Below are 19572 nucleotides of genomic sequence, written 5' to 3' on the forward strand. Positions count from 1 at the left end.
GTGGCGTAATGATATTTCGCGCAGGAAATTCGAAAGATGACGAATGTCTCTTCAGCGAGCGGATTATTGTGGCATTTTCCACGATACGTGTATGCGTGTATGTGCATACGAGATGTTGGAATAATTAGAATTTCTACCGATAAACGCGAGCATCATTTCCTTGCTGCTTTATCATCGTCATGTCAAATCTTAATATTAATTCTTTATAAATCTTAAGTCGATTTTTTTAAACACAATATTTAAAATGTATTATTTTTAATTCAATATTTTAATTTTTAATATTAATCGAATTGATTGATAATCGAATCCCGGCTGAGGTGATATTTTTAGTAATAAATTATTTACAGATTCTTAATCTTTATCTAATTCTTAAAACTACATGAGTTAGTTGAAGAGTTAGTTGAACCAAAATTAAAATTAAACTATATAAGAAATAGAAATATTGATTTATTTTCAAGAAAAACAATTCTATTTTCGATCAAAGCGGATCTTAGTACTTAAATACTTCAGTGTGAATACGTATCTAATTCTGCAAACTACGCGTCGAAATCTGTTTCTGTCTAGAAACGATGAACATTAAAATTTATATTCTCACAATTAAACAAGGTACGATTATATTTTAATTTAAATTTCCAAAACTTCAAATGTTGCAATGTTGATTATCTCTATTAAGTCTGTCGCTCAAACCGTTTTTTATTTCATTTACGCTGCAATATTTGAACGTGTATCGATTTACTTGAGTAAAATCAAGAAATTTAAATTTTTTTATTTATGTTTAAAATTATGCAAATTCGTCTGAGTTGCAATCATCTCGACGCACGGTATAATTAAGTTTCCGTTATTTCCATGTAATTAAACTAAGTTAAGTAGTAATTAACACGTTGTCGATCTTACGATAACTCGATTTCGATCCTCGTAATTAACACGTTGTCGATCTTATAATAACCGATTTCGACTCCATGTACTCGGCTCATACTGTAATTAAAAATATCAGCTTAGCCGCGACAACCTCATTTAAATTGGCGAGCGCGGGTCTAACGAGCTTGTCGTCGACCGTCTATCAATCAATAATCAATTGAATACTTTCTCGTTCGACAAACAATTCGCCCCGCGGCTTGAAGTGGCATCGACATTCGAGATATCGCGTAACGCATCTCCTTTTATCAGGCGATGCACCGGATAGGAAGCCACGACCGAATCGAAACCCGAGATCGAGAGAATCTAGTCAATTAAAATTCAATAATAATTAAGCACGTTACCGACGCAACGTGAAGCCGCCGTTCGACGTCGAACTATGCAACCACATAGCCAACGATGAACTTCCACGAAGTTGACCAATTTCGACAAACACAATTCATTGTTCATACGCCAGTTAGAAGCTAAATCAAATGTCGAGATTATTGCCGCCGGTGTTCCTAATTTTAAGATTATACGTCGAAAGTTTTTAAGATTTCCCACTGAATTATCTCTCCATAGTGTTATTCGTTTGCGAAAAAAGAGGTCTATTTTCTCTCCAAAACAAAATAAGATTGCAACGTATACGGAAAGAACGATTTTGTTGAAGTATCTAAAAATTTAGCTAGATATAGATTTGAAAATAATTTTATTGGACCATCAAAAGAATTACATTTAAAAAAATATGAGTATAGATTTAACACCATACGATGACTATATAATTTTACCTGTGTTGTCAATATTAACATGAACTTGGTGTGGATTTAAAATTTCTGGTGTTTATATGAATACCATCATGGTATGGATTTAAAGTTCTTGATATTTATATCAACACCATTATGATGTAAATTTGAAATCCACAATGTAAATCCACAATATGTTGGAGTTCATTTCAACAAGATGAAAATTATATAAACACCGTATGATATTAACCTACACTCATGTTTTTTAGAGTGAAGGAATCTCAAGCATAAGCATTGCTACAAAAAGTTTTAACATTCTAGTAGCTTTGAGCGTTCTGTAATTATTTGGATGGTCCAACAAAATTATTTTCAGATTTATATAGTTAACCCTCAAGTACTGAGGTTGATTCGTGGGACCACATAAAATAACAAAACGCTATATCTGTCTCATTTTCAGTACTTTCATAAAGACTTATAACGATTTATAATGGTTTGATCAATAAAACATAATATATAAAACTCTTGTGTTTCTATTCCAGTATTTTTTAATCGATGTCCCAGGGACCAATCTCAATAAGTGTATTATTTTTTACCTCAGTACTTAAGGGTTAAATTTTCAGATACTTCAGCCTTTTCGTATAACATTAGTTCTTACTTTCATTATTCTACAAAACGATAGAAAGCTATTGAAAATAAAGCGTACAAATTTTCGAGTATATAGACAATCGAGACTTCACAGCTCCATCGCGTACGCGAGAAAATGGAACGACAAGAGTCGCGAGATTGAAGCAATTTCGACGGACGGCCACACTATTGCGTACACTATTCCATTTGGAGACAGTCAAGCGTGCAGCGTGTACACATTGTGCTCGCGGCCGTGGATAAGTGCACGCTGCATACGCGTCGCGACGCACAAATTTGTGTACACGCACACATACTCCCGCGCGGGTCAACCCACGTCGATTAATCGGCTTCACCTCGAGTCGACGAACTAATCTGTTTACAATATACATGGTCGGGATCTAATGGCCGGGTGGACCCGATCGGGCGACACGCGATACATGATTATATTCCGGAAGTTACGCCGCGCCGTTCGCGCTGTTCCGCGGGAAATCGAATCGCATCGGACCAGCTCGCCATCCGCTTCCACCTCGTTATTACGCGAAGCTGAATCGGATTAATAGTCACCACCGAACGACACTCGCCCGGACATCGAACTAAATATAATTATCTGCGACGCGCATCGCGCGGTTGGCCGAGAGGAAGCGCAGCGGAAAACAAGAGAAAATTTAGCTGTACAAATAAATGAAACATATTTTCCTTAATCATCCTGACAGTAGGTCTATTAGAGCCACTCAATTATAAATCTCTTTGTCGAAAATGTCAAATCAATTTTCTTTATGTTATATTTGCAAATTTGAACTTTTCCTATTAAAATGTACTCTGTTAAATATTAAAGGATCAAATTTAAATCAACTCTTTAAAGTTAAATAAATTTTGCTAAATTTAACTTCCATGTGTATCAAAATGTATTATCTTAACATAAATTTGTGATTAAAAAACCACTACATCAACTCATTTCTAATGTTGATGTGGTTGAATTGGTTAGTTTCAAAGTAAACAATGTTCATATTAACGTATGTACTTAATAAGTAATAAATTAAATTTGAATTATACTCCATTGTTTAAATTAACGACGTATTGAGTAGGATAGGAGTAATGACGACCTTTAGAAGTGATTAAAAATGAATTAAATTGGATAATTTAATATTAACAGTGTACTTACGATTAGTATTCATTCTTTTTTATACGAATTATCATTTTGGTTCCTTGAAATTAATTAGTGCTTTTTAATTAACAAATTAAATGGGTTTTACAGACTCAGTGTCACTGTGTTACAGATTATAGCGCCAGCTTCGGAGCGTTAATATGTACACTGTTAAAATATGCAATTATAGTTAATTATACCCATAATTTGAGTTATTTTTAGTTATTTTTATAGATCGTTACTGATTTTACTCAATATGTCATTAATTTAACTAAAAATTAAACTATTTAACAATAAAGTTAAATAATTTAACACAAGAAAATATATTAAATTTAACTCAAATTTGGTTTATTATTTACTAAATGTGTATGTTAATATGGATGTTGTTTACTTTGAAACTAACTAAACATTGTTAAATCTATAGGGTCAAATTAATTAAATCGCTACTGCTTAATATATCGTTATTTTATACTAAAACAATGGTTAAATTTGAAACTGTGTAGTGTTAAATTTAACCATTGTTTTAGCACAAAATAACGAATATTGAGTAGGAATAGTGGCAACTTAAATTAGATTAAATTTGATATCGTAAATTTAACAGTGCAGAAATAAATTTACATCTTGACACACATAAGTCGAGAATAAAATATTATTTAAGTCAAGAGATTGTGTTATCATTGGTTCCTTCATACCTAACAGTGTAGTTGACTGAAGCAAGTCAGAGAAGTAGATGTGCAAGACAATATGATTTATGCAAGTTGATTTCTAATTTGTTGTAAAAGAGAGAATTTTGCAAGGATTCTTTGTAATGATGATTAAAGAGAGGCTGGCGAAAGGAAGATAATTTTCGAGCGCCGTGCTGAATAACCGGCAGTATTAATATTTGCACACATACACACACACACACACACACACACACACACGCGCGCGCGCGAAAATTGAACAAGAGAGCCGAATATTATCTCAGCAATTAACTCGTTCCTGCACGTGTTTTGACTTATGCCGCGCAGCTTGCCTCGAAGTTTGGTTGTGGTAATTGCAGTATTTAGACATTATTGAGCAATAAATACACAGCTTCTCTCCTTTTCCGAACACCATCCCGACGTACAATCGAACACGATGCATTCGCGAGAAAGTTGTTTCCTTCTTGTTCTAGCGGGTAACTTTTATTAGCGATTACGACGCGCGGGGTAATTAATTAGACGGCGAGATACATGTATCCCGTGCTTGCAAAGTTCAGGCTTTCCTTGCGATTTCGCGGAAATGTGCGGCGCAAACAATCGCGGATAGTTATTTACATCGTTTCTTGTTTCGCGGCGACAGTCGCGCGCGACGTTAGTTATTAATTAGATGCCCACCGCCGCGCCGCTGCCATCGTCGTTGTTTTGCCCTCTCTTTTGACACGCGTTTCCACATCCGTTCTCCGACGCGGTGTTCTTAGACGACCCGAATTCGCGATTTACGATGGGTAACTTCAGTAACTACGTCTATTTTGCGCGCGCGAAATCGCCAGATTGCTGCGAGAAAGGGTATATTTCGGGATCGGCAATCCTCCAGAAGACTCCGACGCCAAATTCCCGCGGAAATTGCATTATCCATTTACCTTCTTCAAGCTAATCCCATTCAGTTTAATTCGTTATAATTAGTAAATCTAATGTAAGCGTCTTAGGAGTCGAAAGACACGCCTTTAATATTAAAAGTAGAATTCATTCATTCTTTAACGATTCTTTTTAATACTTTGAATTAAATACCCATTGATTTAATCGTCTATGAAAAGAATGTTTTAAAAGTTTAATGCAAATGTGTGGAATTCTTCATAATATTAAATACACATACACAAACACACTCACATGTTTTAATATAGGCGTATTTTAATATTTATATTTTTTTAAATATTAATGTATTTTATTTATTATAGTTTAACATTTTTATTCTTTTCTTTTTCATATTTTAAATTATTTATTTAAGTAAGAGAGATTCAAGAGAAATTTAATTAACACTATAACCTACTGGAATTAATAATTAATGAAATATATTGTACTCTATTTTTCACTGCATTTTTCTTCTTGTACAAAATGCTTGGTAGATAGAATAACATAAATGATAAAATTCTTATTAAATTTAAAGATAACTTTTCTTTTACCAGACTCACATTATCATCGTTCATCATTTCTACTAAAGCTTACTCTATGAAATATTTCTTCATTATTAAATCATTTTCATATTCTTGCAAAATTTACTCTAAGATAAATTTTGAACGACTGGATTTATGTATCTCGCAATCATTGGTAAATAAAATAAGTATCTCATAATTATTTAAAACAATAAATATTTGTCCATAAAATAAAAAACATCGAAATGTGTCAACAAGTATATTCGTCTATATGATATATTCCATATAGTGTCGTCAGTAGTTACAACGAAGCTAACGTTACAACTGTCAACTAACGATCAAGGTTCTATCAACCAGTACTGGGCCATCGCTGGTAAGTGACTGGTTGCCAAATGACGGCCAAAGTTCTGTCAGCCAGCATTAGGTCATCATTGGCAAATAACTGACTAAAATAACTGAGCCAGTACCATCTGTCAGTATTAAGCCCAAGTTATCATTCACTACTTAGTCAGTACTGGATCAATAGGTTGTCAGTATTACACCAGTATCTGAACTCTGGCAACTAGTAATGGCCCAGCACTGGGCTGTAGAACCCTATATATGTGAGTTTTATATGAATGCATTCTCGTACGTGCATAAACAATCGATATATATATTTGCATATACAAATATTCTGGGATTCAATATTGACAATAAATTATTTTTGCTCATCCTTTACCGATTAATAAATCTACGAAATGTTAAATTTATTTATAATATTTCAATGCTCTTAATTTGGTATGTACACATACCAAATTAATTACCTACTCTTATTTATATATCTTATATGCACTTAACATTAGTCTCTCACAGATCCATTATCCTGAATTGAAGTAAAATATAAGGTATCTCTCACTCACCAACGCGATACGCAGCAGCGGAGTTGTGTTACATATTTTAACAAGCTACGTCAAACTGCAGAATACAAAAATATTCAAATTATGCTCAAAATAATATTTCAAAAACATCGTTGACCATGTCAGATAATTCTAAACACGATTGCGTAAATGTGTACAAAGAAATAATAAGATAAATAATAAATTACTCATATAGTTGCTACGCCATTGTCCGAGGCTGTCTTCTTTTCTTCATGTGTTCTTCTACTCTAATTTCTTCATAGCACTAATATAACATTCACTTGCGAAAACGATTTTAATTATAATTGCGCAGCAATTTGTTGTACGCGACGTATCTTATTATAAGACTAATGCGAGGAGGTATCATCTGTGATAGCTAAATAGCTAAGTGGCTTTTTAATCCAACAAGCTGATTATTAATTAATCGTGCGGAATGGTTCAGTATGTCGAGTTGTCGCTGTGTTTCGATAGGTAATACGATACGCGGAGCAATTTGCGTCGCTACCTGTTCAACTATCTTTGCTCGAATAACGACGCGATGCGGCGCGACGACGAACTTAATGGGTTTCTTTTCTGTGGTTGAATAATTACTTTGGAACTGGAAAGTGAGATAGATATGTTTGATATTTGCAAAATATGGCAAAAGCGAGAAAGAGTTTTAGTGCAGTTCTAGTATAAGAATAAAAAAATAGACCTTTTGTGTACGATGAGTCACAAACGAGTGTAACCTGTTTGTTCAATGAATTTTTTACCTATCGTATTATATAGGGTGTCCCACGGGAAGGTGTTGAAACTAATCAGCTGTCATTTTCGAAGGTATTCAGTTATTGAAAAAACAAAAATTGCACTGAAAAGAGGAAAGTCTACAATTTTTAATGAGTATAAATAAAGTTTAACAAAATGTTTGTGTATCAATTAATTTTATTTTTGTTTTTTCAATAACTGAATACCTTCGAAAATGACAGCTGATTAGTTTCAACACCTTTCCGTGAGACACCCTGTATTATATATGCCGAATTATTGTGCTTTTCATATTTCGAATTAATTTCGATAAATGAGTTGGTACCGTACATTTTTATGCTTTTGTCTCATGAACTCGTCAAATAACGATTAATTGAACTTGATATTGAGAATGTTATTGAGAAAAATTTAATGAAAATGTAGCTTATAAAGTTTTCAATTCGAAAGAAATATGCAATTTGAAGAATTAAACGTGTAAATTATTTAATATTATTTTAATAACAATTTTCCAAAATGATTTAAAGGAAGTTGGTTAATTATTCTTAGGAGATATTAAATCTAATGTTTAAAATAAAACTGAAAATTAAAATTTATATTTGCTTTAATTACAAAGTATTGTAAATTAATATTCATTACATAATTTTTTTAACATTTTTTACTTAAAAAGAATATAATAACGATTTTATCAAAAAATCACTGCGAAAGATATGGTGACCTAATTTTTTTCTGGTATATTACAATCAATATAAATTATAAGTTTAAGTAGTGTTGACAGATTGATTGATCGTATATAAGTATAATGAATATATAATCAGTGCACACGAATCATTAATCTGCAAGTTATTCCATCATAGTCATCTAAGAGCACACAAGAGTTCGTTGCAAAATGCGCTCTCCGCTTTCACGGCGATAAATAATCGTACGAGACCGACCGCGAACATTTATCGCGAACTGTGATTTGTGGAGGACCACTGGGGGACAACGGAATGGGGGAGGAGACGGTGGAAAGGGGGGGTGGTCGAGAAATCATTTTTGCCGGCCGGAAAAACTGTTTTTTTTTTATATTCTGCAAGATTCATTTCGCCTAATCGATTTTCCACCGACAGCCCCGAGACCATGCACATTTTTGCTTTTACTTTGCCGCGATGATATATAAATACGACAGCGGCATTCTATTTTTCTTCTCGATTAATTCACGCGGCGGGACTATCTCAGCGGAAATTCCATAGTGAGTTTACCACGATATTTTACTCGGAAGATTGGAAAGTTACGGATACAGACAGCGTATAAAAGTGAAGAAGTATTTGCTTTTCTTTTCCTTTTCAATCGTAAATATTAAAAATAAAAAAAAGCAATGCTTTCGATATCGAATGACTGTGGGTGACCACATCAAAAAATAATTTTCCTCAGGTGTAAAGTGCATTAAAATGGAAAAAAAAAATAACTTCACTTGCTTCCTTTATATTTCAACAGTGAATAATAATTCACTCTTCTTTCACAGTAAATAATTATCTCTAATGTTTAATAAAGAAAATGTACTCTACACTGTTAAATATCAAACGAGCAATAAAAACTCTTAAATTAAATAACGTTATTTTTAACTCTCATGTGTGTCAAAATGTAAATAAATTTCTGTGATTAGTTTCAAAAGGTATGATCCACTTATAGCACTACAAATATTTCAGAGCATTTGTTTGATCGATCAGAAAATAGAATTTTAATGGACCAATCAAAGAATATTATAAATTCTTCAAAACATTTGTAGCATTAAGTGCACCAACCAAAATAAACAATGTCCTTATTGAGATATATGCATTTAGTAAATAATAAATTAAATTTCAGTCAAATTTAATACATTTTCTTGAGTTAAATTGTTAACTCCATTGTTTTAGTTAAATTAACGATATACTTAGTAAGAGCAGTAGCGACCTATAGAAATGGTTAGACTTAAATTATATTCTCTAAAAGTGAATCAGTGTGTTATTAATGTAGATTCAATATGCAGAAATCATAACCTGTAAAAGTAAATCAATGTATTATTGCTGAAAAACAGTAAATATTCGCTGGTGACTACATCAATTATAAGAATAGCACTGAAGTCACTGATTCACTCTTAGAGAACATAGATATGATTTGAGAGTTACTTTTAATCATTTCAACATTCTAAAAAATATTGGTGTGAATTTAATATCATGCAGATCTATATAATTCTCACAATATTGGTGTAAATATTAACACCAACATTGTATAGATTTTAAATCCTTGATCTTTATAGCAACATTATCAACAGCGTGAATTTAAAACCCATGATGTTATAAATCTAGATCATGTTGATGTAAACATTAACACTAACACGATAAGAATTATAATTATAAATCCACATCGATATTGTTTAGAGTTTAAAGTGTATAGGTTGCCATTGCTCCCACAAAATGTTAATTGACATTGTGAATTTAACAGTACAGGTACTTCACTTGACATTCGCACGGTGATCATTCTCATATACTGTTTACACAACCAATTTCTCTTTCATTTCAGACGATTCATTCGAGATAATGATGGCAAGTAAGCCGCGTAGCTTCGTTTAAAGTAACGTTCATTTATATAGAAAGCACGCGTGCTCGGCTGCAATTGCGGATGTTCCGTCCGTGCGGTCGCACGAATGTACCATGCGGCCCGGACCGTCCAGTAATGGACGGGCGGGAAATAGCTTTCCGGTAAATGAACACGCGCTATGCCCCCGCATTCCGTCCCGGACGACGATTCTCGTCCTCGTGCGACCGAACAGATCGTTAACCACGTGACACGAACGATGCCGTCGACCTCCTTCCTTCCGTTTTCTCCACCGCGCACTGAGTGCACCCTGCATCCTGCTTCCTTCCGTTTTGTCATAAACTCACTGCCTGACCACGGCAACCCTCACTGTGATTTAAATTGTAATTTCAAAAGCTCGTCCCGCGCGTCGTCGGTAAAACGTTGACCTAAAGTATCTTTGTATCGTAAAATATTTCTTTTATACTAGGTAAATTTAAACACAACTTCATAACATGATTTAATATATAATAACGACAGAATATTATAGAATTTACTCTCTAAACTTCTTAGAGTGAAATTTTACTCTAAAAGAATTAAAATATTGCCACTACTATTGAAAAAGAGTGAAAAATTTGTACTCTTGAACAAGAATGGCAGATTGTCACTCTTTTCTTTTATAAAGTGAGATTTTATATTTTTAGAAATTCACTTCAAAAATGTGAAATCTCATTTAAAAGAAAAAGAATGAAAATCTGCCATTCTTATTTAAGAGTGTAAATTTTTTCAAAAAAGGAGTGAGATTTCTTTCCTTTGAAATAAATCTCACTCCAAAAAAAAAAAAGAGTGAAAATTTGCCACTCTTATTCAATAGTACAAATTTTTTATTCTTTTTCAATAGTGGCAGTATTTTAACTCTTTTAAAGTGAGATTTCACTTCAAGAAATTTAGAGAATCCTATATTAAAAATTTTTTGTTTTTAAAATACATTTGAAATTATAATAAAATCAATATCCATTATAACAGATACTGCAATGTATATGTATATCAAAGAAGCAATGCTAACTCGATTTCTTTAAATAACATTTTATTGTTTTTAACTTTCATGTGTGTGAAAATGAAAATTAATCCATTTCTGTAGTTAGCTTCAAAGTAAACAATGTTCATATTAACGTATATGGACATTATTTATATATTTACTTTGAAATTAACTGCAGAACTAAGTAAATAATAAATTAAATTTGAATCTCATTAGTATATTTCCTTGAATTAAACTGTTTAACTCCATTACTTTAATTAAATTAAGGATATGTTGAATAGAAGTAACGACTTATAGAAATGATTAAAAAGTAACTTAAATTGAATATAATTTAACATTATAACAATGTGAGACCACAATGTATCGAATTTTTCTATGTTCAGCATAGTTAGAAAACGTTATTAAATTCTTTAGTTGTAATATGTACAAAAAAATCAATATTAATTAATGTTTTATGCATGTTTCAATTTACGATCATTCAGAAATAAACGCAACTTTTTAATGAGATACAAAAAGTTTGAATCTCGTGAACTTTGAATTTCTCAATTAAAGTTCCTTTCGCTATTACTGTACATTAATTAGGTCAAGTTGAATGGACAGGGACATATATCAGACAGGGTTAATATCACGGTAGATTTATTTTCACGTGTCGTCGCCGACCAATTGACGTTCGAGTAAATCATTACCTACAGTCACGCTCATTCCTTCCGGGAGCAACAGGAGTATTCTAAATTCTACCTACTAGCTCTCACAACGACCATCTATCTCGATTGTAGAATTACCGCTTCTCAAATTCCCGCACGCGACACGAGTTATTAAATTCTTCGATTAGATAGAGACGGGGATATACAAAAAGCTTAACGTTGAGCTCGTGCTCGAGCAACGGACGGTTTGTGGCCAGCCACAGGTGGGCAAAGCCGTCCATCCCTTTCAGCCCTTCTTTGGTTTTACCCCGATGATCCCTCGCGAGATCTTACCCGTGAGATATTAGTCAATCGATCAATGTAAAGATCAAAAACCCCGACTTTTTTAAAGAAATATCTCACGTTCTCTTCATTATAGTAAAATAATAGAGATACGGTATATATATCTATATAAAATCAAAGTCTATATATTTCTTAATTTTTAAGAATATAAATAAGCATGGAAAGATCGATTTTGTTGAAGTATTTAAAAATTTACCTGGATACAGATTTGAAAATAATTTTATTTAAATTATTAAAATAATTATATGTAAGGGGCATTCAATCTATTTGCTAGAATATTAAAATTTTTTGCAGTATTATTATCAACGCTTAACGTTTTACAATTATTTTGATGGACTAATAAAATTATTTTTAGATCTGTAATTAGCTAAATTTTTAGATATTTCAACAAACCCGCTCTTTCCGTGTGACATTAAAGTCAGATTTGGTACAAGCGCAAAATAAAAATTGTTTTCAAATTTCTACCAAGAGAGACAATGCGTTGTTTACTGTCAACAATTTACGGATACGCGGATGTGTTCTCGATCGACTGAGGCGACGAAAGCCTCACTTTCAATTAATTTGGGTTTCAGGGCGTTCTATAATGTGCATTACGGCATTACAACGCGAATTCGAATGAGCAAGCGTGAGGCTGTGCCTGACGAAGTACGCGCCGTTACCACTGCCGCCGACTCGAGCCTGACGTTGATAGATTCGTCGTTGTACCATTAGGTAGGATAGACTGCGCAGTTATGGGATGCTTTATTACAATAATGGCCGCCCATTTTCCCGATGAACGACCTGAGTTCGCCTGCGGTTACGTGGGATACGAATGCCGATGTTCAGAAACTCCGGGTATCGATACTATTAGTCATGCTATACACTTGAAAAATTCGTATCGGTGCTATCAAACTCTTTACACGTCATATTCTAGCACACAAGCAGAGATACTGGTCGCAGATATCGGATTCGCTTGCTACTTTAAAAAACAAGAATCGATGTTATCTGTTAATTTTTGGAAAAAACAAAAGAATTTTGTTAGATAAGAATATTCTTAATATACCGTTAGTTTATATTTATTATTTACTATTAAATGCTTTCTTAAATAAGCTCTTTACACGTTACATTTTTTGTATTCAGGAAATTGAAAGATTCATTCATTATATCTTTGATAGTGAAAGAATTCGTATTAAAATTCATCATTGCTGATCGTTCAACGGATTTTTAAATAGCTTGAAATTGTAAAAATACCGTATTTATTTCTATTTATCTTTATTTTTTGTACTATCGTGACAGAGACCGTCAAAACAACATCAATATTCGCGGAATACGATCAAACGCAAAAAAATTTAACTAAATAGAAAATGTCAACGAATCGAAATAACTGAAAATGCAATTGCCACTTCAATTATATGAATAATCCGAAAGTCGTTTAGAGAATCGATCAGTTTTTCGATCGTTCGTTAAACGAATATCGACAGTTCTAGTCGAAATGCATTTATAAAAATTTCGCGGCACGCTCTTTGTGACAAGATAATGGATTTTACTTTGTCGTAATTTTATATCGTTGATCAAGGACGATAGGCGTTCGTTCAACCACTGTTTTTCGCAAACGTTTTAAATTATTGAGTTTCTATGACGCGAACTGCGCTTTTATTGTAATTGCGGCCGTTGCACATACTTTTTGATCCTACAAATTAAACGTTGTGGTCTATACGATAGCAAATTTTTTTTTTTTTTCTAAAAGCCACGATCGATATTGGTCGCCAGACGAAATATGTGTCTCTCTAAAAATTATATTTTACCTGGATAACCTTTTCCGAATACATTCCTTCCTTTCGTGTGATCCTTCGTTTTAGTCCGATTTTATTTTTTTTTTATCTAATCGCATTCTGGTGATTTATGACGAGGTACTAAAAAATATTTGTTTCGCTATTTACATGAACCATTTAAATTACTCCGCTGCAATCATTTCGATATTTAATAAAATGCTTTCATATACATATATGTATATTTGAAATAGCCATTGAGAGACTAGTAGTGTAATACGCGTAATGTCGCATTTTTCACAGGTATATGCTGAATGGTACGTTCATGGCGCGTTTAGTAGTCCAATCATAATTGCTATTCGTTACTGTGCGTTGTTCAGTATGGCGGTATCCGGGCGATACCGCCATACTAAACGATTGCCATTTGGAACCTGTCCAAAGTTATTATCCAGATCTTGCACGTTTTCAGTATGTCGTTACAGTATATGGCAGGCAGCGTACAAGAAATATCATGCAAATCTCGATTTTGTCGCAATTGTATCTTCCAAACAATTAAATTTGTAGAATACTGAAATCTGACGTGATTCTTCCAATTTTATCCCGTTTAAAAATTGTGTATCTCTCTTTTAGTAAGATTAAATTGTGATCTATTCCATTTGTTAACATTTAACGTTTAATGTAGTAGAAGCGAGATATGTATTTATGTGCTTCAGAATAAATTTTTACACAGAGCGGTTTTAAAATACAGACTTAAGACGTTTATTTATATAACCTCGAAACTTACCCACCACTTGTCGGACTAAAATCATGAAGAGTGGGGAAATTTGATAAACGTCAGAGCCGAGAGGTCGAATCAAATTTCATTTCGCCGCGACATTTTATGCGCCGCCAACGCGAAGTCATAACGAAAGCGCGAGGAGGAGCCGACTAACGAGAACGAATTTTATTTCGCGTTCGTATCCTCTCGGAGATAAACTCATTTTATGAGCGGGACAAATAGAAAAATCCGCGTTGTTTTCTCGCAAAAGTATGTCGTATGATATAAGCAAAGTCGCGGTCGGTTTGTCGTATCGCCAGAGATTCGTTGTTGAACAAACTGCAAGTATTAAGTTACATATAAATATGTCATTTAACTCTTAACGAATGTTATTATCAATTGATATCCGGCATGTGCAAGTGCCAAAGGATTACAGGAAAGAACAGTTTTATTAAAGTATCTAAAAATTTTATCGTTAGATACAAATCTGAAAATAATTTTGTTAGATCATCCAAATAATTACGTAGAATGGGTAATGCAAAAAGTTTTGACATTCTAGCAACCAGTTTTAGCGTTCTACATAATTACTTTGATGGTTTAATAACATTATTTTCTGATCTATATCTAGCTAAAGATACTTCTTAAGGGCTTAGATACTTCAGAAAAACCACGGTATTTTTTCCGTATACACAAAAAATATTACGACGTTTAGTTTGTTGTTAAAAATAAAATTATATCATACGACCATTATATAATATGATGATTTGATTGCGGTTCGAGACTATTACACTTATAATTTTTTATCAAAGATCGTTCATCATAATAGTTTTCTTAAATCTTATTAATATAAACTGTTGAGAAGTAATTTTATAAGTTGATGTTAACTTTAAGTCTACAGGTTATTTGATAATGGAGACTGAAGTCTATCGAGAAACAGTCTTTCATCGATTATTCTACATTCTTCTATTCTATGTCTTTGCGATGATTTCTGATTCAAGGCTTCCTTTTGATGGATTAAGCCTGTATGTGTACGATCATCTTGCTCAAGATAATAGTGTACATTCTTAAAGTCTGTGTAAATTAGTACAATAAATTCAACATTAACTTTTTTCTAAAATCAAGAATTCTAGGAAACGGACAAGATTATTACGTCTTTTTTATATTATAGATACAGTGAGTTCATGTATAGGAATATATTCTAGCGTTGTAAACTGGTGTGTAACGAGAGTTGATTTCTTTGACGGTAACTGTCACGTGTAACTTGCTGTCACATGTCAGTTTCTGAGACAAACAAAAGGGAAATGACGCGATTGCATCGGACAGTTGCGTACGTCGTTTGCATCGATAATATTCCTTGTGGCTATGGAAATGTCGCTGTGAATAAAACTATTTCGAATTCATATGCAAAATACTCATTCCGATAAACTGATGTATACAGGAAGAGCAAAAGATTCTTCACCACAAATATGCATTAACGGAATAAAATTGTTGATAAGATAGAAAATAAAAACCTAAAACCAATACCTTTGGCTTTTCAAGTCTTTTGAAGTTTTTGAAACCAGTACTTTTCAATTGTAAAACGAGTAGGGGAATTACAAACATGGAGTAAACACAAACGATACTATTACAGTATCTAATAGGGTAGTATTAGAGTGATAACCTCTCATTGCCAGTGATAGTCTGATATTTAGTGCCGCACTGTAACATACGTGACCATAGAACGCCCACGTCATTTATATAAATACTGTTACATGTTTTCGAGGATTTTGATGTAGGGAAGAATGGGGGAATTGTGAATGAGATAAAGAGGAAGAGTTAAATAAAACCGACGATTATTTATCAACTATAGAAGTTTTTATTTAAACAATATTTTGCTTTAAATTACAGTAATTAATATTTATACATGTATTATTAATATTGTAATTTTAAACAAAAAACAAAACCAATTCGGCATTGCCTGGCAGCGAGTAATTCCAAACGGTAAAAGTTTTGTTTTGATTTAAAATTATAGTTTACATTATATATAATAATATTATACGAATACAATTATTGCAGTTTACAATTAAATAACTAGAATATCTTTTGAATAAAGACTTCTATAATTGATAAATAACTGTCGCCTTCATTTTATTTTTCTCCAATACAGAAAAAAAATTTGTTGAAACCCCTAAAAACTTCACTGATTCACCAAATCTACAGCCGCGTAATATATGGACTGCAGTAAGTTTTCTATGTTAAAGTAGTAAAGTTATACAGCTTAATAAAATTAACGATTATGGATAATCATATTTGTTATAATAATACAACAAATTTATTAATACAGCAAAAATAACTTTCTATGAAAATCAATCGAATGTATAGATCAACATTTTTAACAAAATATACTGGCTAAGATAGCGCGTGCTCTTAGTGTTGTAATGAAGAAAACTTGTTACATTAGCAATGTTCATTGTAGCAAAGATTTAGTTCAATTAGCACTGGTAATTGCTTGCAGACATGATTTCTTTCTATAAATGTTAAATTCGTGCAGCAAGCTATAGCTTTGCTGAACCACCTAATCTATTTTTTCCGTGTAGGTGTTCGCAGTTCCCTTACTCATCCTTACACGATTTTTTTAGTTCTACCGCAGATCAGTATTTTGCTCGAGACCGCTTGATTATGTTCGATTTGAAAAAAATATTCTCCCATAAATAAACGGGTTGACTCGCATGGTTAGCTGGGTCCTCGAGAACTCCTCGCGGCTGCGCCGGTGGATTAACCATCGGGCTAATGCCAAATGCCTACACATAACATCGGACGAGAGGATAATATCGGATGCACCGTGCGGTCGATCGGATGGGCAGCCGTAAATAAACGGATAACGATAGCTCTCGTATCTCCACGATGCGAGCGTGAACAGACGTTCCCGAATCGCGCGTTTACGCACAACGGATTGGATAGTTATTCGATTTGGATATTAATTTATGGATATCGGATTGGATATTAATTTCGAGATGGAGGCGAAGCGGCCAAAGCGATATTGAATCACACGGAACTATGGAGAGTTATACGCGCAAAACGAGAAACTCGTACTTCCATATTATCTTCTACTGTCGCATCAGTGGACGAGACATCTTGCATTTAAGATCGTAATTATGAGAAAAATAAAATAGTTCTTACAATAAAATACTATATACATTAAAAGAGTGTGTAAAAAAATAATTATGAAATAAATTCAAAATGAGAATAAATCAAGAGAGAATTAATATTACTAAAATTCGTATATAATTATTATAATTAATTTCACCAATGAAATCGTTCAAATTCGTTATTATAATTAATTTAATTGATAGAATATTTCCTCTTCCCTCTAGATGATTTGCTATAATGGAATAATGGAATTGAGTTCATTAATTTGCAAACTGATTTAAAGTGATTGCACTTAATCCAAACTTAATGTTCATATTTTACATTGCAAGATAAAGTGTTTTTTTTATGACTTGAAGATAATTTCATGAAGCGGGATAAAATTTAAATCTTTTAAAATTATAAACGAAAAGGATCTTGTCATGCAAGGGCACTATGTTGCAAAGGTTTTACATGGCGCGAGGCTTTTCCATTTTATCCTTTTACTTTCGAAACCGATCGCCCAAGTAAGCGTGTTACTTTTGCGTACGTTCTCTCACTGGCGCATCCATGCATCGCGCAAGCTATTGAAATCGAATTAATGTCCCTTTACGTTCACGCAAGGACACTTCAGACTGGTACAACCAATCCAAATTGTTACGTCGCGGCTCAAAGGATCGTTTCGGGCCCTTGAGCAAGGCCCGCCCTGATAACATTCTCTATACGATCACCAGAGCTGAAACGACGTTTCACTAATATATTTTAACTTTCGGAAAACGTAATTGTCGATATTGCTCGATGAACTCTTCAGATAATTGACTAATTCGACATTTCGATTAAAGTCGCGCGTTTCAATTAAAATTATGAGATTCAATGTTATATATATTTGGAATATCTCCAGAGAACATTTGTTATTTCTAAAGGAAAATATTAATGAGCGATAAAAAATCATTTAAATCAAAATTGCAAAATGAATTTCTGGTCTAATTTACTTAAAGTTTCTCATCATAATTTTTATTTTAATTGCAATAATTTAATCTTCACTTTAATTAATTTTATGATAGATTTTATGACATGAAAAAAATGACTTTAATACTTCTATAAAAGAATACATGATATTTACGCGTCGTACGGTTTTTATAACCGATTTCAACTCATTTCTCAGAATGAAATTTCTTGTAGTTTCGTGTAAAAATAGTGTTTGCACGATTCTCAAGTCCGAGCATCTAGTATTATTGGTTTCGATAGCGATACTGTCCACGTACCGGCGATCTTGTAACGGCGAAAGTATCAACTACGGTTATTTCCGGCTGTTTACTTCCATGCCGCGTGGTCAACGCAAGCAATTACACTGTGCAAAGTTCAGTCTCAGCTGCTCCAATTTGCACTCAGCAACAGAAAGGAGGCTGTTACGTGCAGAGTGGATAGCGAATGCCTACCCTTTTCGAAACATTTGGTGTAAGTGCTCTCCCTCCCTCTCTCTCTCTCTCTCTCTCTCTCTCTCTCTCTCTCTCTCTCTCTCCCGCGTAATTTTCTGCGGACTTTCGGATATAAATTAGAAAGCTTGTGTGATCAAACGGAACTATTTGGAAACTATAATATGTTTTTTCGAGAAATTATTTTTTGATACTGATATTATATTATTTTGTGATATTGATTCCTTTAACTTTGTTAAGGAAATATCGATTTCGAGCTGAATAAAGAATTGATAAAATTAGGAAGAGAGAAATGAGTTATTAAATGATTGACAATTCGCTAATTTAGTATTTATTTATACATATATTATTCAACATTATATATAGGTATTTATATAGTATAGTTATATTTTTAATATATGTTTTAAATTTTTATGAAGAGAGAAAATTTGCTGCTATTCAAAATTTCCATTTTAGAATTTACATCTTAATTTCCATACAAGTTTCAAAAACAAAAGAGAACGATCAGGTAATTATTTATGGTTCACTATAACATTTTATCACGGTTGGACCGTTCATTATACCATGTTGTTCTGTAATACCGCTTAACGTTTATTAACGTTTAATAACGTTTACAGCTCGGCCCGATGTTCAACGTTATCTGATAGTCTTGCACTACACCCATTTAACTTTTTAATGGATAATGAACCTGTTATCGTGTCTCCCATCCCATGGATATTTAAATTTGTTGGCTAATTACACAGACTTTATTTTTGCCTGATTATTACCATGATTTCGGTATCATAAATGGCAGTGTTTTTCCATAGGGAGTTGA

The 19572-nt window shown here is 33.1% G+C and overlaps 1 protein-coding gene across 1 annotated transcript in view; it reads right to left on the reverse strand.

Moving 5' to 3' along the window:
* The window catches only part of LOC108729345 (protein turtle), a 243709-nt gene that overhangs the window by 66260 nt on the left and 157877 nt on the right, over positions 1-19572 (reverse strand). The gene's annotated exons all lie outside the window — the stretch shown is intronic.

Source organism: Mycetomoellerius zeteki, unplaced genomic scaffold (assembly GCF_001594055.1).
Source record: "Mycetomoellerius zeteki isolate Tzet28-1 unplaced genomic scaffold, Tzet1.0 scaffold73, whole genome shotgun sequence".
Taxonomy (NCBI): Eukaryota; Metazoa; Arthropoda; class Insecta; order Hymenoptera; family Formicidae; genus Mycetomoellerius; species Mycetomoellerius zeteki.